The 15,200-nt window shown below is 35.4% G+C and overlaps 1 protein-coding gene across 5 annotated transcripts in view; it reads right to left on the minus strand.

The window, feature by feature from the left end:
* The window catches only part of FBXW7 (F-box and WD repeat domain containing 7), a 208,169-nt gene that overhangs the window by 129,711 nt on the left and 63,258 nt on the right, over window positions 1-15,200 (minus strand). The gene's annotated exons all lie outside the window — the stretch shown is intronic.

The raw sequence follows: 15,200 nt of genomic DNA on the forward strand, positions 1-15,200 counted from the left end.
GTCTGCTATGTCACTTCTATGGGTCACTGGAAAGTCTTAGCGTGTGATGAGAGATTGATAAGCAATTCAGTCTTTTCCATTTTGTAGCACAGCTGAAAGCAAAACCAATACAGTCCTAACATAGCTAGACAACCACAATTAAAATGTTCCCCAACTGGTATGATCAATTTACGGAAACTAGGATCTAGTTACTCCTCTGCATATTCACTGCAAGGTGCAGTGAAACAGCCCCAAATGACAGGTGAGAAGTGGTGGTCCAGGGGTAAAGAATCCACCTTCCAATGCAGGGGACATGGGTTCGATCCCTGGTAGGGAACTAAGATCCCATATGCCGTGGGGCAACTAAACCTGCGTGCCACAACTACTGAGCTTGCATGCCTCAACTAGAGAACCCATGCTTTCTGGAACCCACGCGCCACAACTACAGAGCCCACGCACCCTGGAGCCTATGAGCCACAACTAGAAAAGAGAAAAGAACGTGCATGCCACAATTAGAGAGAAGCCTGCATGCCACTAAGAAAGTGGTATTCTCCACTAAGTTACTAGCCGAAATAGTACAGCAAGTTCAGACTACAACATAACTTTACTACCTAAAATAGCATCCCATCTATCATTAATGCCATAAGAAAAACAGTCAAGCCAGAAAGATGACTTCAGGATCATCATATTTTCAAAACTAACAGCAGATCCACTTTTTTCAATCAAGCTTTGGGGCAAATCTCTTTGACACAAATAAGTTGCTACAATACTATAGCCAAGTTAACTATAAGAGTAGCCAAAACATGCAAAGAGCAAACCCAATAGTCATTCCTAAGATTCTTTTTATAGAGCAGTTAATTCAGTTAACCCTAGTGATAAATGGGGAACCATATCATAGGCAGACTGACCTTACATTCATACAGCAGTGATTCCAAACCACGGGGGAAGTGTGGTTTGAAAAAGCACAGTCAATACTACAATAAAAACACCAATTTTCTTTGTACTACAAAGTACAGAAAGTAATACTTTATAAATCCCTAATACTAACACCTTCCAACTGTGGATAATAATAGGTTAGGATGGGGGAGGGCAGAACCTCCTGCCATAACTATAAAATGGAGTGTAACAATGGTTTTAATAGGTATTAAGGGAGGGGGAAAGGAGGGAATGCGGAAAGAAAAACGGCCTAGGGCACTGAGTTGCCTATTTCGTAAGGTCAAGGATGAGTTAACCTGTAAACTCTGCAATGGCACCCCTGTACAATTAACAGTGATTCAAATGGGAAACCCTAAGGTATCCAAAAATTAACTATGGTCATGATATGCTACTTTTTTAAAAAGCAAAGTGTATGACACATTAAAAACATTAAATTTTTTTTTTTTACTATCCAGAACAAATACTGTGGAATTTATATTTTATCATAAAGTTTCTAATTATATTGGAGCTAAAATTGCTAAATTCCATAACAAATAGATTCGGAGAAGTCAGAAATCCTCAAAAGCAAGATCTGGGGATGTAATACACATAAATATACATTACTATATAAATAAATATGTACTATACCTATTCTGAGTTAAAGAAGTAACAATACCAAACAAACAGAAAATGTTTACTTTATGCTATTCATAAGATAGTGACATTCAACCATTTCCTCCCAAAAGAACCTTCTGCAAACAAAATCTTAAATGGAACTATAATATTTGAAAGATATGAACAATATTATTAGTGTAAAGTTATGCTGAGTTATATTTACTTACATAAAGAGAATTAATAAAACAATGTGGCTGTCTAATAAATGTAAAAATATGTAGTCATGAGTTTTTATCAGTTTCAGCAATTTATTTCTGTATTGTTTGGGTTAGACTATATTAAGTAAATCCTGACACATAAAGGTTAAGTACCTGAATAAGAAATTTCTAAAGGATACATTGGAACATTTCAATACAAAGCTAAATCACTAACAGTTTCCAACAACTGTTAACTTATTATAAATGTATAAAACTAAACACCCCAAATTTAAAATGAGTACCAATATTATCTGTAATACAATATGCTTGAAATATTTACAGATTCATTAACTACACAATGACTATATACATTATTGACAAAGCACAAAAAGAACACAGGAGCTGTATATGCATCTGAGTAGCCCACACCCTCCAGTCCCCTCACCTATGCAGTAGAGTCATCATTCTTAAACTTTACATACAGAATATATCCAGTTGGAAAACTTCCTTAAAAAACACTGATGAGTTTAAAACTTTCTTTTAAATGACACTGAGAGATGGAAAAGAACTCCTAATATCCAGGAACTTGCCTAGTACCATCTGCCAGCCTTGATATTCTTCTGTTGAACATAAAACAATTTCAAAGAACATTTGCATTAGTCATGGTCACTCTGATCAGGATGAACCAAGACTACAACAAGACCACTCAGTTATCATATCTGAACATAGGCAAAATATGAACACTTTCCAAGCCACAAAATACCAAACATCCCCCTCTTGCAAAAAGTATGAGTGAATCAAGCTTCTTTAACAATTACAGCTTCTGCCGTCCCTATAGATAAGATTTGTTGAGGTACGAAATCATAAAACTGTTCCTGCTGTTTTTGTTTTTTGCGGTACACGGGCCTCTCACTGTTGTGGCCTCTCCTGTCACAGAACACAGGCTCCGGATGCTCAGGCTCAGCAGCCATGGCTCACGGGCCCAGCCGCTCCGCCGCATGTGGGATCCTCCCGGACCGGGGCACGAACCCGCGTCCCCCGCATCGGCAGGCGGACTCTCAACCACTGCGCCACCAGGGAAGCCCTGTTCCTGCTTTTTGACAGTACCCAATCCAGAGTGGACTTCTGCTACCTTGGACCATTCCCAAAATCACTCAACCAAAGCCCAAATCCTTTAAGTCCTGACACCCTCTTACTGGGACCCCATGGTCTCCCATAGTGTGTGTTCTCCCTTGCTGCAGTGAGTAATACACCCAACTTGTCCAACTGCAGGTATGCTTCTGGTGCGCTTTGCTGGAGGGCATTGACAATACATGTAGAAGAAAGCAGGAAATGCTTTTTAAAAGCTGCTCTGACAGCACAAGTTAATATACTAGTGGTGTCTAACACTTTAAAATTTGATATACCACAACTGTTTTAAATTTGTGTTTAATTTAAATTTGTGTTTTTAAATACCGTAAACACGAAAACTCAGTGTAATAACTGATTCAAGCAAGAATCATCAATAGATGATAAAACTGTTGGATGAAAACTTGGTAGGAAACATATTCACATGGCCTCAAAGTATCACCCTCAGGTTACTTATAAACGATAAGGGAGAAGTAGCTTTATAATAAAGAAATCTGGCCATCACCACCTTGAGAAAATAATCAAACTTATCATGAACAATAATGAACCAAACTGGCATGTGTAACACACTGAAAAGCATACACTATCACCTATGTTTTAGTTTTGCCAAAAGGTTTTAACCGGAATCCAATCATAAGGAAATACTCAGAAAAATTTGAAAATTTAAAAATGCCTACAAGGCAACTAGCTGGGACTCTTTAAAGAGTCAGTGTCATAAAATACAAAATAAAAGCAAGAGGGTGTTTCAGATTAAGAGAGACTAAAAAAAAGCATTATAACCAAAAACAAGTGATCCTGGATTAGATCCTAGATTGGGCAGGCAGCAGATGGGGGTGGCGATTATAAAAATCTTTAGAAAGCAATTAGGAAAATTTAAACATGGACAGTATTATTAGATTTTATCAAATCAAGGCTAATTTTCATGGGTACAGTAATGATACTGTTGTTATACATTTTCAAAAATCTTATTTTTATATCATACATGCTTAGTATTTAGCAGTCAAGTGTTAGAACGTATAAAACTTTTTTTTTCCAGCTTTGAGATATAATTAACATATAGCACTGTATAAGTTTAAGGTATACAGCAAAATGATTTGACTTACATACATCATGAAATGATCACCACAGTAAGTTTAGTGAGCATCCATCATCTCCTATAGATGCAGAATTAAAGAAACAGGAAAAAAATTTTTCTTTGTGATGAGAATTCTTAGGATTTACTCTCAAGAATTTTCATATATAACACACAGTGATATTAATTATATTTATCATGTATATTACACCCCTAGTACTTGTCTTATAACCGGAAGCTTATACCTTTTGACTGCCTTCATCCAATTACCCTCCCCACATACCCCACCTCTGGTAACTACACATCTGTTCTCCTTTTCTATGTACGTATGTTTGTTCGTTTTGGAAGTATAACTGACCTCAAGCACTATGTTCATTCCTGTTAACAAAGTGAATCAGTTTTTCTATAAATTTCAGGATGATCACCATGTTAAGTATAGTTACAATATGTCACCGTACAAAGATATTACATAGTTAACGACTATATTCCCCACAATGTTCATTTCGTACCCATGACTCATTTATTTTGCAAATGGAAGTTTGTACTTCTTCATCTCCCTCACCTAGTTCTTTCCTCCAACCCCCTCCTCCCTTCTGGCAACCACCTGCTTGCTCAAAACTTACTTTCTAAATGTGTAATCAAAAGAAGATTATATGTGTATATGTAAATGTAGATATGGATATGAATAGAAATAGAGATACAGACTGGAAAAATAGTGGCAAAATATTAACAAAATGTTAACAACTGGTTGAGTCTAAGTGAAGAGTATACAGGTGTTCACTGTACTATTTTCTCAACTGTAGGTGTGACATTTTTTAAACAAAAAGGAGAAAATAAACATCAAAAGTTTCTAACCTAAAAATCTTTTAGTCTATAGAATCTGTAAAATATTTGCTTCCACAGAGTAGTTTGGAAACCAGTAACATAATTTATCAAAATTTTCCATTTCTATATTGAAACAATATAGAAATACCACATACGATATAAAACACCATTTAAAAAAATTTTTTTAACTGGCAACAAACAGGGACAATGTTTTTGAAAGAGATGTAAAGTCCAAAGGATTAAAATGATAACCAGATTATATTTTTTAAAGACAATTTTAATAGAAAAAATGGGAATATATAATTAGACAATTCACAGTAGAATTACGAAAAACTTACAAAAAGGTGTTTAGCACCTCACCAATAATTAAGAAAATGCAAACCAAAACAAAGAGAATATATTTTTCAGTTAAGACTATCAAAAACAACATCAAGTATTAATGGGGAGGTAGTGAAATGGATATACCCATCCACTGATGAGAGTAACACGTGAAGGACAATTTCACAGCATCTATTACATTTTTTTAATGTTTATTATACAGCAATTATACTTTTTATTAGCTACCTTAATATTCAAGTAAACATAACAAGGTTGCTTGTTGCAGCCTTGTTTATGATACCAAGAACTTCAAAATTAACGTTAATCTAGCAATAAGAGAATGGCTAAACATTAAACTATAGTACAATCTTCATATGGAATCCTAAGAAGAAGTCAGAATAAGTCAGATATTAGGTCCTAATACCTAAGTATTAATGCGGTAGTGACAACAAATTTTCTAACCAAAATTCATTCTCGCCTTCCATAGTAACGGCAATGTAGCAGGGCACTCTGCCTTACAATTACACCTAAATTCTCATCAAAGGAAAATGAATTTTAGAAACAATGTGTGCCCTTCTGCATTGCGCATTTTAAGAGAGTGGGTATGCAGATTATTTCTCCTTCCTAATACAGTTGGAACATGAAAATAAAGCACAAGGATGAAGGACCTAAAAGATGAAAGCAAACAGGGTCCCCAAATGAGCACTTGAAAAAGTTTCATTGCCAGTTTGAAAATGTGAAAAATTCTCCAGTGGTAACTCATTATAACTAGAATCAAAGTCTAAATTCCTTAAATTTTTATCCAGGCCATATATAATTGCTTTAAGTATATAATTTCGCTTTCCTTTTCAATCTCATCCCCAACCACTGGGCTCCAACCTCATTGCCTCCTCTTAATAAGCATACCAGACATTCCCACAACAGTGCCCCTACTTGAATTGCTCTTTCTGCCAAACCCTCATAAGGTTCTCTCCATGCCTTTAATCAGATCTTTGTCCAAGTGCCACCTCTTCAGAAAGACTGTCTCTCTAAACCATCCGCCACCAAGCCCATCAGACTGCACTTGCATCTGTGCTCTATCCTTTTAATAGGGGCACATCTAAGTTTTGAGGGGTGTGAAGCTTCTAAAAATTGGAGGATTTAAAAGAAATACAAAATTACAAACACAAAATTAGAAATGAAAGTGAATACATATTTGAAATGTGAAAATATAACAAAATACTAATTTTTAAAAGACTGACAAATACCATAAATAAATCCAGAAAAATAACACATTAATTAAATGTCTGATACAACTCTGTTATGCCATAATTCCTTTATTTTTTGGTTGAGTACTTTGCTTGGCTTTTCATGTGACAAAATTTTATAATGTTTCCTATACAGAGATTGAGGATAATTTAGTCTTTCTCTAGCATAGTTTATCATAATTTATTTTTTATTATTCAAAATTTACAAACTTCGAATTTCACAACCTGTTATTGGGAATGTCGTGTAAATTTTTGAGAGAGTTGACAAATATGAGGAACTCCTATCAAGCTTCTTTTATATATAAACTTGAGATTTCAATTCAAGTTTTCTTGTGTAGTAACTAATCTTACATACCCTAAACTTAAGACATTCATTGATGATAAGACAATCATCAATGTCATTTTCAGTGAGTTATGAGTTGTTTTGGGGTTTTTTTGCAGTACACGGGCCTCTCACTGCTGTGGCCTCTCCCGTTGTGGAGCACAGGCTCCGGACGCGCAGGCTCAGCAGCCATGGCTCACAGGCCCAGCCGCTCCGCGGCATGTGGGATCTTCCCGGACCGGGGCACGAACCCGCGTCCCCTGCATCAGCAGGCGGACTCTCAACCACTGCGCCACCAGGGTAGCCCTGGGTTATGAGTTTTATGCTATGTTCACTGATCAGAGAATTCTGGTTTCAAACAAGTAAGTTATTTAAATATTTTTCCAATATTTTCATATGATTAATTCTTTTTCATTAATTGGATTATCAAAAAAACCAAGAGCCTATTACTTCTGTTTATAATTTATTTTTTCCTCTTAAATGAATTACTGCTTTTGCATGATCAAAACATTTTTATGTCACAATTCACTTTGCAATGTCAGAATAACTTCTAATTACTTGTGGCATATCTTTAACCATTTTTGTTTCATATTCCATTAATTTAACCTAAATTTTATCTTAATTCTTAAATAAATGTAAATATGACAAAAGAATACACCTTTAACATACTTCCAAATCAGAAGTCTATTATTTCATACTTGCTTTACTAAAGCGTTCCAATAAGCAGATGAAATCACATATTTTAATTTTATTAAATACGCTATTTCAACTAAAATAGGAAAAACATTTGGTGAATATACAATATACACATTACATTATGGATTATTTTCTATACAGGAGTACAGACATTTTGAATGAGTAGGATGAAAACTTAATCTTACAGTTTTAGATATGTATCTGTAAACGTTTCCACAGACTTGATTCTGACTTTGTAAATTTCAAACCTAGTTTCTCCTTTGCTGCGACTAGTAGTGTACTCATACTTCTAGTAACGACCATCGAAGGACACTTTCATAATGTATATGCGCTCTAGCCTTACACATTCCTGTCACAATGCCTAGAGCCACTGGACATTAAGAACACATCCCTACAATAGGACAGCTAGCAATAATTTAATTATAGGTGGTCATGACTGATCTCCATATAAGTATATACCACTACACCCAAATTAAATGAAATATATCCCCAGCTCAGATTACTTTAGCCAAAACCAAACAAATTGTCTGCTACTTACACCTACAAAAATCTTTAAATTTGTGTTAAAAGATCTTTTCAGACATTTGCCAGGCAATAACTACATAACTGAATGAGAGAAAGAAGTGCTAATATTAAAAGAATTACCCACTGTTACCAGAGTTTTGTCCCAGGAATTCAAATCTTATGTAACATTAGGAGAAGAAAAAAAAATTACTAACAAATTTCAGGAAGTGCAACAGAAAATAAAAAATGGATCTCTAAGAAAGTACAAAGAATATAATCAAAGTATTACGAAATTCACAGTGAGAAAGGTAAGTGAAAGAAACAGGATTAGAACGTGACTCACATTAAAATTTAGGTTCAAATCACACTAGTTAGCTCAAAACACTATGCAATTTCAAAATAGGCAATAACAGGAATTTTTTTAACTTATTAAACTTCCATATGCTAAATAACCATCTGGGTATTATTCAAATTTGCCTACTGTGCATACTTTGAGTTAGGTTAAAATGATAATAGATCAAAAGTTCACATTACAGTTTAGGAAAGAAATTTGTTTTTATTATATATAAGGTTGTGCTGGGGTAGCAGTAAATATACAGGGGGAAAAACGGCATCCACCGGACCTTAAATCAAACAAAATCAAGTTTTCCCTGGCAAGACTATACTACAACATAGGACCACACACACATACACACAAAAAGCTATTATAAGAATCCTACAGTACAAAACTACAATGAACTAAAGTCCTCTTTAGCACCCAATCAAAAACATTAAAACAGGGAGGAAAAAGCAGTTCAAAACCTAGGTGACACATGGGTGAACCAAAGAAAATTTATACATTTACATTTTTTTAAACATCTTTATTGGAGTATAACTGCTTTACAATGGTGTTTAGTTTCTGCTTTATAACAAAGTGAATCAGCTATACATATACATATATCCCCATATCTCCTCCCTCTTGAGTCTCCCTTCCACCCTCCTTACCCCACCCCTCTAGGTGGTCACAAAGCACCGAGCTGATCTCCCTGTGCTACGTGGCTGCTTCCCACTAGCTATCTATTTTACATTTGGTAGTATATATAAGTCAATTTACATATTTTTAAATCATTAAATACTTAAGATTAGCTCTCTTCATTAGTGTAACTAACCCAAGGAAACTAAACGAGGAATAAAACTACTCTTTGAAAAGAGAGAAAAAACTCCAATCCAGTAACCAGATTACATAACAGAAAAATGGATTAACCAGGTAAGCACCAATTACTAAAACAGCTGACTTACCCATAAAAAAATAAAACCAGGAAGAATAAAAAATCCATAAATCCAAAACCTTCCTTCAAAATATACTCTTGACCAAGATGACTTCACTGGTGAATTCTACCAAACAGTTAAGGAAAACATATGCCAGATTTACACAAACTCTATATTTGGCATATAAACATATGCCAGTAGTATACAAAATAGAGGAAAAGAGGACACTTTCCAGTTTTGCCAAAATTTTCAGCAAATCAAATCCAGTGATACAAAAAAACAGTAATACAGTCTGACAAAGTAAAGTTTATCTAGGAATGCAGGGTTGTGTTAACATCAAAAATAATTAATGTAATTCCACCACATTAATAGTTTAAATCTATATGATTGTGGCAATAGATGCAGAGTCAGTGATAAAATCAAATACCATTAATGATTAAAAACAGACAAACAAAACCATTCAGCAAAGAACTTCTTCAACCAGACATAGTACCTATGAAAAGTCCTATGGTTAACAACATACTTAATAATGAAATACCGAATATATTCTCCCCAAGTTTGGGAGCGTGGCAAGAATGTCTATTCTCATTACTTATATTCAATATTATACTGTAGAAATTCCAAATAAAAAGGTAAGAAAAAGAAAAGCAAAAAGATCAAAAAGGAAGTAAAACTGTCTCTGTTCACATGATTGTTTACGTAGAAAATCCTAAGGAATCTGCCCCACAACAGTACTACAGACAGGAAATAACAAGCACTGATGAGGATGTGGAGAACTATAACCCTTGTAAATCGCTGATGGTAATGTAAAATGGTGAAGCCATGATGGAAATCAGTTTAGCAGCTTCACAAAAAGCTAAACATAGAACTACCATATGACCCAGCAATTCCACTCCTAGATATACACCCAAGAGAATTGAAAAGAGGACTCAGGTACCTGTACACCAAATTTCACTGCAGCATTATTTACAACAGACAAAAAGTGAAAACAACCCAAGTGTCCATCAATAGATGAACAGATAAACAAAACGTGGAATACTGCAATGGAACATTATTCATCCATAAAAAGGAAGGAAATTCTGAGGCATGCTCCAACACAGATGTACTTTGAAAACATTATGCCAAGTGAAATAAGCCAGACACAAAAGAACAAATACTGGATGAGAGTCCACTTGTATGAAATATCTAAAATAGGCAAATTCATACAGACAGAAAGTAAATTAGATACTACTCGGGCCTGGGAGAGGGGGAAATGAGAAATTATTGTTTAACGGGTACATAGTTCAGTTTTTTAATCACCTTAAGAAAAAAAAAACCACCATACATTACTGAGAGAAATGAAAAAACAACCTAAATAAATGAAAGATATATCATGTTCATAAGTTAGAAGACTAAACATTGTTGGGAATTCCCTGGCAGCTCAGTGGTTAGGGCTGAGTGCTTTCACTGCCAAGGGCTCAGGTTCAATCCCTGGTCAGAGAACTAAGATCCCACAAGTCGCACGGTGCAGCCAAAAAAAAAGACTAAATATTGCTTAGTATGTCAATTTGTTATAATAGATCTTATTATGACATGTTATATTAAATACTGTGTAATATGTCAATTCTTAAAATCTTGATCAGATACTTCACCAAAGATATTCAAATAGTCAATAACACATGAAAAGATGCTCAACATTAACATCAGAGAAATACAAAAACACAACACCCCCAACTTTGTGCTGCTGTTCTCATATATACATTACAAACCCAAAAATACAGTATTGTAAGTTTTGCTTTAATCAGTAATTTTTTTAATAATAAAAATATACTGTGGACCCTTAAACAACACAGATTTAAACTGTTCAGGTCCCCTTATATATATCTATTTTTTTCACTAAATATGTACTACACAATCCATGGTTGGTTGAATCCTCAGATGCAGAACCCAGATACAGAGAGTCAACTGTAAAGTTATATTCAGATTATCAACAGTGTGGAGGGTCGGTGCTCCTAATGTCATAATGTTCAAGGGTCAACTGTATGTAGTTTTTTATAATTACCCAATTACTCACTATTTTTGATGTTGATTTCTTCCTGTAAATAACACTTGAAATCTGGTGCCATTTCCCTTCAGAGTGATGAACTTCCTCTAGAATTGCTTGTAATGGTGGTGGGCTGGCAAAAAATTCCATCAGTTTTTGTTTACTTTTCAGTGGTTCACTTGCATCTAGGATTTCCCTCAATACATTTCCAGCTACTTGCCTAGATTTAACTTGTCCTGTACTACTGGAAATACAGGAGGTTAGGATGCACCCAAAAGCAAGAAAACCACAAATGTACAACTCTTACACATTGTAGTTTCAGGCTTTAAAGGAGAACCTCTCAGCTGACTTCTGTCTCCTTTTGGTCATTTTCTGCTGCTTTTAAATAGAGTTTTTCTTTCAATATTTTATCCAGATTTTATCATTGTTATCTGAGGGATCGTCAATACTTTACCGGCATCACTGCCTCACTACCAGATGTCAAAATTCTATTAATCTTGAGGGACAAACTTCTCACATCCTTGATTTTCATTCCTCCCACCAAATTAGGACTTCATCTCATCATGTAACAATTTAAAGTATTCCCACCTTCCTGTTTTCTCTATCTTAACTCACATAGTACACTGACAGTAATTTCTTGTCCATCATGCTGCTTTTAACATTAGAATGTTTTCTGTGAAAACCAGAAAACGTGATAAGGAATCAGACGTTAATTTTCAACTCCACCACTACCTGTGAAATTATAAGCAAATCACAACCTCTGTGATCCTTATTTTTACCATCTGCAAATGGGAATATCATCTGCCTCATTAGTTAAGCTTAGGACCAAAATACAATAACTAATATTAACCAGCACAGACAAGAGTTGGTCAAAGATGTTATAAGGCTTGCAATATGAGAATAGGTGAATGGTTAAAATTGTTATCTAAAAAAAAAGAACAGACTAAACAGATTGGGAGACTAAGATGAGTTAGTCACTGATTCAACAAGTATTTACTGAGTTCCATGCATATATCGAGGTAATATTTTCAGCTTGAGAAATATTAATTTTGGGGTGCTTAAGACCTAATGACTCAAGTAAAACAGGTAATGAAGGAAAATGTGGCATCTGTGAGTCATCACAAATTTGTGATAATTTACATAATAAAAGAAGAGACCACCTCCTAAAAATGATATATAATGAGGAGGAGCAAAGCTTCAACCCAGTTTATACGTAAGGGGTATGTAAAGGAAAAAAGCAATAACAAAGAAAGCAAGCATTTAGTTGGAGAGGTAGTAGAAAAACCATTAAAGTATTACAGAAGACAAGGGAGAAATGAATGTTAAGGAGAAGCAAAATACCAAATGCTGAAAAAAGGTAGGACAGGATGAGAAAAGAAAAGACACAGATTAGCAATTGGAACTCAGTCTTATTTTGGGGGATACAGAACATTCGATCATCAACCTAACCAATGTCTATCTGGGTAGGTAAGAAAAGTGGTTTACTTTCATTTGAAGAAGCAGAACACTAGTAGAAACAATAGTCAAACTGCAGAAGGTAGCTGAATAAAAGTTGAGAAATTGGACACCTAGAGTCAACAACTATAAATCAAACAAGCTCAGTGATAACGGGAAGGAGAGGAAAAGAGGAGAAGTAAGATATTTTTCAAGATTAAGTGTGATAAGGCAGAGAACCTGGCATGGAGCATAAAAGGGAGAATAACAAGGTTCCAGTGAAGGAAAGGAGGAATAAGACTGAGAATATAGATGTTAGCTTCCGAAAGAAATGACATTTTATTCTTTGAGTAAACTTAGACCGGGAAAAGAGTATAAAATATGAAATGAAGAAAGAATAAGCGAAATAGAGACAGGACTGGTCATTTGAGGAAAGTGGAAAGTTTCCAAATAACTAATAATGTGGAATGAAATAGAAGATCAAAAAGAGATAAAGATGACCAAGAAGCACTGAGGCTGTACTGGGGAGGGGGGGCACGGTGGGGAATGTGACTTTACACTAGGAACCTCTCAAGACAGTAAACTGATATCACTCTAGCAAAATAAAGCAGTCCACGAACAGAGGATAAAACAGAAGAAATGACCAGCTGTAACTCTTTAGATTAATACAGCGGTCCCCAACCTTTTTAGCACCAGGGACCGGTTTTGTGGGAAACAATTTTTCCACGGAGGTGGGGAGGGTGATTCAGGCGGTAATGCGAGCAATGGGGAGCCGCAGATGAAGCTTCGCTCACTTGCCCACTGCTCACCTCCTGCTGTGCTCCCTGGATTAACAGACTGTGAAATTTCTGAAGAAAGATCAGGAGAATGGAAATCTTAGATATTAATAAAAATAAAATTTAAGACGGCTACTAGACTGAATGTGAGTTAATGTGGATTAAGTTTTTCATTTAAAAAGTAAGTTCTGCAAACGTATGGACACCAAGGGGGGAAAGCCATGGTGGGGAGGGGATGGTGGTGTGCTGAATTGGGCAACTGGGATTGACATGTATACACTGATGTGTATAAAACTGATGACTAATAAGAACCTGCTGTATAAAAAAGTAAATTAAATTAAATTTTAAAATTAGAAAAAAAAGTTCTGAAGGAAAAAGCTTTTAGGAAAACTTCTCTGCATTATGTGGTTACTACAGTAACTGTATTGGGAGAAAAGAAGGTCATGCTACTTGTGCGATAGCTTTCAAACATTTGTGCAAAAAACAGTGTGACATTTAGAATAATTCAAATCTAGCTGAGCTTTCCTGAGTAAGATTAGAAAGTAGTGAAAGAGGGACTTCCCTGGTGGAGCAGTGGCTAAGAATCCGCCTGCCAATGCAGGGGACACAGGTTCAAGCCCTGGTTCAGGAAGATCCCACATGCCATGGAGTAACTAATCCCGTGTGCCACAACTACTGAGCCTACACTCTAGAGCCCGCGAGCCACAACTACTGAGCCCACATGCCACAACTACTGAAGCCTGCGTGCCTAGAGCCAGTGCTCTGCAACGAGAAGCCACCATAATGAAAAGCCCACCTGCCACAACGAAGAGTAGCCCCCACTCGCCACAACTAGAGAAAGCCCACACACAGCAATGAAGACCCAACGCAGCCAAAAGTAAATAAATTAATTTTTTAAAAAAGTAGTGAAAGACCCCTCTGATGAAGAATAGTTTAATTGTTCTATCCACACAACCCTGACCAATATCTCCAAGGTATTATGGATCAGAGGAATAGCAAACTCTAGTACATGTGCTGAGAAGCTGCCCCCTGTAGTATAAGGCAGGCCTTACTGACTTTAGTGACAAATTAGTGGTTTAACTAAAGGGTAATCCTTCCTACCCTTGTAAGAAAAAGAGGTCTCTACTAATATTAAAATCTCATTTCAAATATAAATACTCAAAGGGAATTAATATATATTCAGTGATTATGTTAGTAAGCATTTAGAACAAGAGAAGGGAACGGGGAAAGAATAGTGCACAAAAGCCATTTCACCTTAATTCAGCCATAAATAGATCATCAAAATCCTCTTAATCACCATATTTGACATATAACCATAGGAGGAGGTAACTCTCTCAGCTAAATCTTTTCCTTATTTTTATCACAATTAACAACCACCATGAATGAGATGTCAGTTTTTATTTCCTTTTCCATTGCAAAATGTCCACAGATAGTATAACACAAACTATAAACACATCAATGTAAAGAACAATATCACTCATCCAATGGGCACTTAAGGACTGTTCACCAATGGACGCTATGATTTAAAATCAACTAACAAGAAGAATATCAATGATCTTAGCTCTATAAAATTTCATTAAAATAGACTTTGGTTAACCTGAAGTTAACACAGAATACTATTAGATAATATGAAAGATACAAAAGTAAATTCCCCCAATAAAAATATATTTGTTATACTGTAATTCAACCTCTTGCCCTTACACAGAAAGCCAATCTACTAATAGTGACACTCCATTGTTACATGCCATTCTTCTAAAAAACTGAATTAGACAATATTACAAGCCAATACATCCTGAAATATGCCTCCAGTTGATTTTAAAAACCACATAATGTAAAAAATAAGAAACTAAAATGGTCCCATAAAAATTAAAAAGGCACATACTTAATAAAGCAGAAGAAAA

The sequence above is a fragment of the Kogia breviceps genome, chromosome 6 (assembly GCF_026419965.1).
Source record: "Kogia breviceps isolate mKogBre1 chromosome 6, mKogBre1 haplotype 1, whole genome shotgun sequence".
NCBI lineage: Eukaryota > Metazoa > Chordata > Mammalia > Artiodactyla > Physeteridae > Kogia > Kogia breviceps.